The 9,550-nt window shown below is 46.6% G+C and overlaps 1 pseudogene; it reads left to right on the top strand.

Moving 5' to 3' along the window:
* The first annotated feature begins 1,181 nt into the window (after positions 1-1,181).
* LOC125544498 lies at positions 1,182-4,667 on the top strand (annotated as a pseudogene).
* The last annotated feature ends 4,883 nt before the right edge of the window (positions 4,668-9,550 follow it).

Raw genomic sequence — 9,550 nt, 5'->3', positions numbered from 1 at the left:
TCAGACCTCAGGGGACGTTGGCGGCGGCGCGCGGGCCTTCCTCTCTCCCCATCGGACGAAGCTCGCGGTGGCCTGGTCGGAGCGAGCGGGAGCGGCAGGCGAGACGCGGCCGGCACGGACGAGCGCCACGCCGGGCGACAGCCAAGCGCTGTGGGGCACGAACCGGGGAGCGGCTGCGGCGCTACGGCCGGAGCAGAGCCGATGCTGCCCCTCCTCTCCCGCGGACCGTGGCCGAGGGCGCGGCAGCAGGGGGTGCAAGGCGGGGCCGGCGAGCACGGTGCGCCGGGGTTGCTGGTGCTGGCAAGGCACGATGGGCGCGGCTGCGGCGTGCGGAGCGAGCGAGCCGCTGCGTCCTCTCCACCGGGCGTGGCCGCAGGCTCAGGCAGCAGGGCGGCCGTGGCAGGCGGGGAACGCGAGCACCGGTGCGCCGTGGCGGCTGTGCTGTGCGGGACGCGACGGCGCACAGGCACATCAACAACGAACGCGTCGGTGCATCGGGCGACATGCTGGCAGATGTGGGCGACTGCGTCGATGCGGCGACCGGCCGCACGCTGATGGCGCCGGCTTGGCTAGCTAGCTAGCCAGCCCGTGCGCGTGCGCGTGCTTGCTAGCTAGCTAGCGAGCCGCCGCGGGTGCATGCTAGCTTGGGCTTGCAGGGCGAGAGCGGCCGGCGCGCGAGCGTGCAGATGAGCGCTACCGGCGCACGGGCATGCAGACGGGCGATGCCGGCGTGCGAGCACGGGCGAGGCATGGTGGGGTCTAGGTCGGACAGTTTGCGATGGATTGTTCTCGTTGCATGCACAAGTTGACGAACGACCCAAACCGAACGCGTATGTTCGTTTTTTTATCTAAATGGACAAAATTCGGATAAAGACGAACGTCCGTTTGGGGTCACGCTCACGTTTTTTGCCCATCTTTTGTGGGTGGAGGGAGGGATGCGGATCGAGCTCTCCGCCTATACCGGTCAAGTTCCAACTGCCGCCCGCCGGCACCCCCCAAATTTCGCCAGTCTTTCATCAGCGCCTGCCCCCTGGCGGGCTCCTCGTCCTCCCAGTCTTTCATCAGCGCCTGCCCCCTAGAGGGCTCCTCATCCTCCTCCTTCCCTGCGCGCCCACCTTTGTCGTTGGTCAAGAAATTCGTCAATGGAAAACATCGAGATGGCCAGCCAACGACGAACGGGTTCTTCTTCTTCTTCCCTCCGCCGCATCGCCTGATGTCAACCGCTACAAGAAGAGGGAAACGGGCCTGGAAAGATCGTGGGGTCGCAGGTTGGTTACACACCCCTTCTCCGCATTTTGCGTAGTGGCATGACTACTTGTGGATGGTGGTTGATTCGCCTTCTTGTTTTCTCACAGCCGTGCCGAGGGGAGGGGAGGAGGTGATCAGGCAAATCGGTGCTTCTTTTCCGAGGAGCTAGCTTTGCTACAGGTTTGATCTTATCCCGGGATCTGATGTGCATGCGCGCTCCTCTCGTGAACTTGTGGTGACTAATTTCGCACCATGAAGGCCAAAGCCTCGGTGGCTGGGGGCGGCGAATAGTCGAGCGCCTTGTGCGCACTGTGTTTGTGCCACCAATGGAAGCCACCATGCCCTGATTGCACTAGGCAGGGTTGCGAATAACGCGAAGGGGTTGCTGTTCCTCCTTTATTCTTGCAACTTCCACTTGATACTGAACCTGCAACAATTTTGCAACATAACTGCACGGCATTCCCCTTGTCTGCCGTGGCGCAGTGTCACGCATATCTTTACTGCAGCCCATGTTATCACTTACACTGTTTAAGCAAAAGAAATGTGATGTCTGGTGAATTGTTGATTATGGCATCGCCATATTTAGTTAGTTTGTTTACTTATTAGTGGTATATAGTTTAATCGAGGACCTCTATTTCCGTTCGTACCTTCGGTTGTGTGCTGATAATGACGGATTGTTCTAGTTTTGCCTCGTCCTATTTTATTATGTTTGTGTTGAACATCCAGGCATCCAGCAATTGGCATTATAGGTTCATTACCTTAACCTTACAGTCACGTGATTGTTCTAGGACACGATATCTCTCTTGAACATCTACAGCACAAAGGGCGCATGTTCTGTGAGTAAGAGTAACAAAAATGAATCAGTTTAGATTTTCATCACCTAACAAGATTCTTACTCAAACTGTGTATTTTCCCAAATAGTCAAATTTCATAACTTAGCTGATGCTAAAGAACCCTTGTTCCTGGGCTGCTAGTCTACAATATAGAAACAGGTGCAAGTATTGCCTTAACCATCTCTTCGATGCTCAAGGTTCTTGAATGTGGTGATTGAAAGTTTATTGTTTCTTTGACAAATAGACATGCTTGTTATAATTGATTTAGTGGTTTCTTAAATCTATTCGGTGGATGGATTGACAGATCAAAACTCGGGAAGCGATGCCATCTCCATCAGCACCTATTCGTGTGGCAGTTCCACCACCCTATGTAACATCGCATGGAGCTAAAATTGCAAGGCTACATATGTATGACTGGATTGTGCTGGTTATTCTAGTTGTGGTGGATGTAGTACTAAATAAAATAGAACCATTCCATCGATTTGTTGGATCGGACATGCTAACGGATCTCCGATATCCCATGAAAGACAACACGGTGCCATTTTGGACGGTGCCGGTATATATTTTGAACTCTTAGTTCTACCCTGTTTATTTTCATGAACCTCCTAAGTACATTGTCTTGAATTATCGTGATTGTGCAGATATATGGTATCATTGGACCTATGATTATCATGACCAGTATATACATCAAGAGGAGGAATGTCTATGATTTGCATCATGCCATACTAGGTTCATTCATATTCTTCCGTGCAAGTTTGTGATATCTTATTCTTATGCAATTAATCTGAAATCTAGCTTGTCCTACCAGGTCTCCTCTTTTCAGTGGCTATAACTGCAGTTTTAACTGATGCGATTAAGGATGGTGTTGGTCGGCCACGTCCAGATTTCTTTTGGCGCTGTTTTCCTGACGGAGTACCTGTAATGTGCTCACCTTCGGTTGATCTTTCAATGATTGTTTGAGTGGAGCCCTTCGCACGATTTCATCTGACCTTTCTGTGCAACTTATGGCTTTGCTTGATGTTCAGGCCTATGACAATTTTACTACGGGCGTCCTGTGTCATGGTAAAGCGAGTGATATCAAAGAAGGTCACAAGAGTTTCCCAAGTGGTCATACTTCTTGTAAGTGAAAGCATGTTCGTCAGTTCCCTTTTACCTCAGCAATGCAAAAACTATGATTGCTGATACTCTAAACTGCAAGAGCTTTTACATGCTACCTGTTCTTGAGGTGAACGACTCACAAATTTTCTGTTTCTCAGTGTCTTTTGCTGGCCTCGGGTTTCTGTCATGGTATCTAGCTGGTAAAATCAAAGTTTTTGATCGAAGAGGCCATGTTGCAAAACTCTGCATTATTTTTCTCCCTCTGCTTGGTGCAGCCTTAGTGGCTGTTTCTCGAGTAGACGACTACCGGCATCATTGGCAAGATGTGTGCACTGGTGGAGTTCTGGGTAGGTCTGACATGGTTATCTATTAAAGATTACGTTGCGAAACAAATAAAGATAGAAGTTAAAAGTGTTGTACACGTAATTCTTGATAATCTAATGTGTTAACTAAAATTCTGCAGGACTGGTGGTTGCTTCTTTGTGCTACCTGCAATTTTTTCCTCTGCCGTCTGACGAAAATGGTATGCTTCATACTTCTTTTAGGGTAACTCACAAGACCCCACAGAGTTAGGGAATAGTTCTTAGAAACCACTGGTGTCGATTGGAAAGTGCTTTGCAATGTGAAAATTGGCATCAAGATCTAGCCTTCAAGCATTATAACCACACTCATTTGTACAAAATCATCAGAGCAAAGGTTTTCATTGTGTGTTCTGTAATATACTTGGGTTGTTATGCGGCACTGATGATACAGTAGCATGTATGAAAACAGATAACGTGGAGGTTTTGTGTCCAATTTCCAGTTCCGTCGTATAATTTGGTAACTCTTCGACAATATCCCTTGAAGTGCTCAGACTAATCTTCATCTTTTGTTACCACAATTGACAATGGGTGCCCTTCACACCAAACAATTTTTACTAATCTAGTGCCATGCACATGGTGAGAAATTCTTATATTTGATGCATTTTTATTGTGGTTTAATATGTTATAAACTACTAGGTTGATGTTGCAGGGCTATCTCATATCCTACTGTAATCTGCTCTGTTCGCAAGCTTAAGATCGTTATCTTCTTTCATCTTTGTCAAGATTATTGATACATTGTTCATTGACAGGTCTATGGCCTCACGCATACATCCAGCACATTCATAATCCGGAAGGGGGACACACAAGTGCAACCCACAGCAATGGATCACCAAAACTCGGTGCAGAACGGTTTGTTTGAAGGTTCTGATGGACTAGAGACGAGGGCTAGATTCCATGAGGTTGGTCGTAGACAGCAATAACGGATTACTAACATGAATAGGATGGTTGCTAAATATCGGATGTGTTTTCAATAGAACCTGAAAACCTGAGGTACTATGTAGACCTTTCAGGTCCGACTTAATATATTCCTCATATATTAGGCTATCAAGATAATTCTCAGGATGATTGTTCAGATATTGCTTTTAACATGGGGTAGAATATTGATAGTATAATGTTAAGTTCCTGATGATCTGTGACCCCTGTTATTTGTGACTGCACCTTTTATCCTGGAGGTTGTAGCAAGTAGGTAGAGGATTTTGAACATCATTGTAGTCTTACCCTTGAAGTTAAACAGGATAAATCCTCAACAAAGCCCAGCTTTGCATGCTAGCCAGCGACAGTTTTGCCCTTAGCAGATTATGGTAGGTATACAGTTTTTCTTTTCTGGTTAACTGTCACTATATCCATCTGACTGATCCCGAATAGGCTTTCAGATCCCAAAACGTTTTTGGAGCGAGCTGAAATATAGCCCCTCCATCCCAAAAGATTCAGCCAAACCCACGAGCGTCAAAATGCCTCCAGGTTCCATGATTCCTAGTGGGAACGAGTATTCACGCCCTAGCACCTGCCCTCTAGCCGCCCGGCACCATGCTCCGACCACCGTGCTACTGAGAATCGAGTCTGAAGCCTCCACCGTGACCCCCACAACGGCGCCCTAGGAGGGGCTATGGTCAAGCGCCACCGGCTTGTAGCATGCTTGTGCTCACGGGACAGGATTTCTGACAGGCAAGTGCTTTTGAATATAAAGTACAAATTAAGTTATGTTTTCATATCCATGTTTCTCGTGACTAGGACTTTCAAATAAGATCCATTTTGAATACGTTTCGATGAATTTTAAAAATAAATGTTAAATTTTAACTCTTGAAACTTAGTACGCACCAACGATAAAATCATAATTTTTTTGCCTACGGTCGCCAAAAAAATATCTTAAAATTTATCTATGAAACTTGTAAAACAGAGCGAGAAAATTACAAGTTCCAGATAAAAAAGCATAAGTTTCAACGACGGAAACTTAAAACTTATTGTGCCCTCGCGCGGGATCGAACGACTTCACGAATCGTGAGGCAATCGAGCAGTCGGACAGGGCTTGGCAGGTGCGTGCCCCTGCGAATTTCCCTTCTGCCCACCGTTCCTAAAAGATACTATCAGCATAAAGAAACTCACAGAGGAGCAAGACTCAATTCAACAACAACAAAAAGAAAAGAATAGATGGGCATCATAAGATCCAACTCCATTAACAAAGCTCATGATACAAAGGTCAAAAGTTCTCACACAGCTGCCTCCTCCCTCAAGAAAAGCTTAGGGTTCCTCTGCCTCCCGTCAGCGCCGCCGCCAGTCCACCTCGTCTCCGGTGGCCTTAGGGCCATGGCGGGGTGGTGGATCCCGGCCCTTGCCAGCAGGAGGGCTATGTTTCTAGATGTTCCTTTGAGTTTTTTAGGGTTTGTGTCCTGCTCAGGAAGACAAGAAGGTGGCGGCTCTCTGAAGATGGAATAAGGTTCTGCCCGCCTAGCCCCCATCCCGGTGATGTGTCTAGCATCGTCGGTGGGTGTGTGGAGGTGTGTCTACGGCAGATCTGTCCTTGATAGATTTGCTCGGATCTGGTCGTAGTTCTGTGACCGCATATCTCTCTGGACAACCCATGGGATATGCCTTTGGTTTTTTTTTGAAGTGGGGGCGGGAGAGGGGGGTTAACCATCTCCACGATAAATATCCAAGGAAGCAATGACCTGAGATAAATGTTAGCAACCATCATTACTTCTACTAACCACATTATCATCACACCAAAATACCATTTAGAGATAAATACACTTTCAACTTGTAAAAATGACCAAATCAGAGCTTCTCGACAATGAAACAAGAAAATAGCTTGATGTCCTGCAATTGCACATAATTTAGTTGTAGTTGTTTTCAACATAAGAGTGTCGATCCCACAAAGGGCCAAGGAACTGGTCTTTTGCCCCTTATAGAGATTTATCTGAGTGTGTTTGCAAGTTATATTTGATCCCAAGCAAAAGCGGTGTGAAGAAGGAAATATTGCAAGAGTATGTGTGCAAGAGCAAGAATTAAAGTGCAGAATAATAGTAATTAAGAACAAGAGAGTAATGGGAATGATGAAAACTGAAGGAAATATGCCCTAGAGGCAATAATAATGTTATTATTTTATTTCCTTATATCATGATAAATGTTTATTATTCATGCTAGAATTGTATTATCCGGAAACATAATACTTGTGTAAATACATAGACAAACTAAACGTCACTAGTATGCCTCTACTTGACTAGCTCGTTAATCAAAGATGGTTATGTTTCCTAACCATAGACATGTGTTGTCATTTGATTAACGGGATCACATTATTAAGAGAATGATGTGATTGACATGATCCATTCCATTAGCTTAGCACCCGATCGTTTAGTATGTTGCTATTGCTTTCTTCATGACTTATACATGTTCCTATGACTATGAGATTATGCAACTCCCATTTGCCGGAGGAACACTTTGTGTGCTACCAAACGTCACAACGTAACTGGGTGATTATAAAGGAGCTCTACAGGTGTCTCCAAAGGTAAATGTTGGGTTGGCATATTTCGAGATTAGGATTTGTCACTCCGATTGTCAGAGAGGGATCTCTGGGCCCTCTCGGTAATGCACATCACATAAGCCTTGCAAGCATTGCAACTAATAAGTTAGTTGCGAGATGATGTATTACGAAATGAGTAAAGAGACTTGCCGGTAACGAGATTGAACTAGGTATTGAGATACCGACGATCGAATCTCGGGCAAGTAACATACCGATGACAAAGGGAACAACGTATGTTGTTATGCGGTTTGACCGATAAAGATCTTCGTAGAATATGTGGGAGCCAATATGAGCATCCAGGTTCCGCTATTGGTTATTGACCGGAGACGTGTCTCGGTCATGTCTACATTGTTCTCGAACCTGTAGGGTCCGCACGCTTAAGGTTTCGATGACAGTTATATTATGAGTTTATGAGTTTTGATGTACCGAAGTTAGTTCGGAGTCCCGGATGTGATCACGGACATGACGAGGAGTCTCGAAATGGTCGAGACATAAAGATTGATATATTGGACGGCTATATTCGGACACCGGAAGTGTTCCGGATGATTTCGGAGAAAACCGGAGTGCCGGAGGGTTACCGGAACCCCCCCGGGAGAAGTAATGGGCCTTACGGGCCCTAGTGGAGAGAGAGAGGGGCGGCCAGGGTGGGCCGTGCACCCCCTCCCCCTCTGGTCCGAATTGGACTAGGAGAGGGGGGGCGCCTCCCCTTTCCTTCTCCCTCTTCCCCTTCCTTTCCCCCTCCTAGTAGGAGTAGGAAAGAGGGGAGTCCTACTCCTACTAGGAGGAGGACTCCTCCTCCTTGGCGCGCCCTAGGGACGGCCGGCCTCCTCCCCTTGCTCCTTTATATACGGGGGCAGGGGGCACCCCTAGACACAAGTTGATCCACGTGATCGTTTTCTTAGCCGTGTGTGGTGCCCCCTTCCACCATACTCTTCGATAATATTATAGCGGTGCTTAGGCGAAGCCCTGCGACGGTAGAACATCAAGATCGTCACCACGCCGTCGTGATGGATCGGAGTCCGAGGATCGTCATCGAGCTGAACGTGTGCTAAAACTCAGAGGTGTCGTAGTTTCGGTGCTTGATCGGTCGGGACGTGAAGACGTACGACTACATCAACCGCGTTGTCATAACGCTTCCGCTGTCGGTCTACGAGGGTATGTAAATCACACTCTCCCCTCTCATTGCTATGCATCACCATGATCTTGCGTGTGCGTAGGAAAGTTTTTGAAATTACTACGTTCCCAACAGTGGTATCAGAGCCTGGTTTTATGTGTTGATGTTATATGCATGAGTAGAACACAAGTGAGTTGTGGGCGATATAAGTCATACTGCTTACCAGCATGTCATACTTTGGTTCGGCGGTATTGTTGGATGAAGCGGCCCGGACCGACATTACGCGTACGCTTACGCGAGACTGGTTCTACCGACGTGCTTTGCACACAGGTGGCTAGCGGGTGTCAGTTTCTCCAACTTTAGTTGAACCGAGTGTGGCTACGCCCGGTCCTTGCGAAGGTTAAAACAGCACCAACTTGAAAAACTATCATTGTGGTTTTGATGCGTAGGTAAGATTGGTTCTTGCTTAAGATCGTAGCAGCCACGTAAAACTTGCAACAACAAAGTAGAAGACGTCTAACTTGTTTTTGCAAGGCGTGTTGTGATGTGATATGGTCAAGACATGATGCTAAATTTTATTGTATGAGATGATCATGTTTTGTAACCGAGTTATCGGCAACTGGCAGGAGCCATATGGTTGTCGCTTTATTGTATGCAATGCAATTGCGCTGTAATGCTTTACTAAGCGGTAGCGATAGTCGTGGAAGCATAAGATTGGCGAGACGACAACGATGCTACGATGGTGATCAAGGTGTCGCGCCGGTGACGATGGTGATCATGATGGTGCTTCGAAGATGGAGATCACAAGCACAAGATGATGATGGCCATATCATATCACTTATATTGATTGCATGTGATGTTTATCTTTTATGCATCTTATCTTGCATTGATTGACAGTAGCATTTTAAGATGATCTCTCACTAATTATCAAGAAGTGTTCTCCCTGAGTATGCACCGTTGTGAAAGTTCTTCATGCTGAGACACCACGTGATGATCGGGTGTGATAGGCTCTACGTTCAAATACAACGGGTGCAAAACAGTTGCACACGCGGAATACTCAGGTTATACTTGACGAGCCAAGCATATACAAATACGGCCTCGGAACACGGAGACCGAAAAGTCGAGCATGAATCATATAGTAGATATGATCAACATAGTGATGTTCACCAATGAAACTACTCCATCTCACGTGATGATCGGACATGGTTTAGTTGATTTGGATCACGTGATCACTTAGAGGATTAGAGGGATGTCTATCTAAGTGGGAGTTCTTTAGTAATATGATTAATTGAACTTAAATTTTATCATGAACTTAGTACCTGATAGTATCTTGCTTGTTTATGTTTGATTGTAGATAGATGGCCCGTGCTGTTGTTTC

This window comes from Triticum urartu, chromosome 3 (genome assembly GCF_003073215.2).
Source record: "Triticum urartu cultivar G1812 chromosome 3, Tu2.1, whole genome shotgun sequence".
NCBI classification, from domain to species: domain Eukaryota; kingdom Viridiplantae; phylum Streptophyta; class Magnoliopsida; order Poales; family Poaceae; genus Triticum; species Triticum urartu.
The sequence above is the reverse complement of the archived record's forward strand: the minus strand, read 5'-3'. Positions and strand labels throughout refer to the sequence as shown.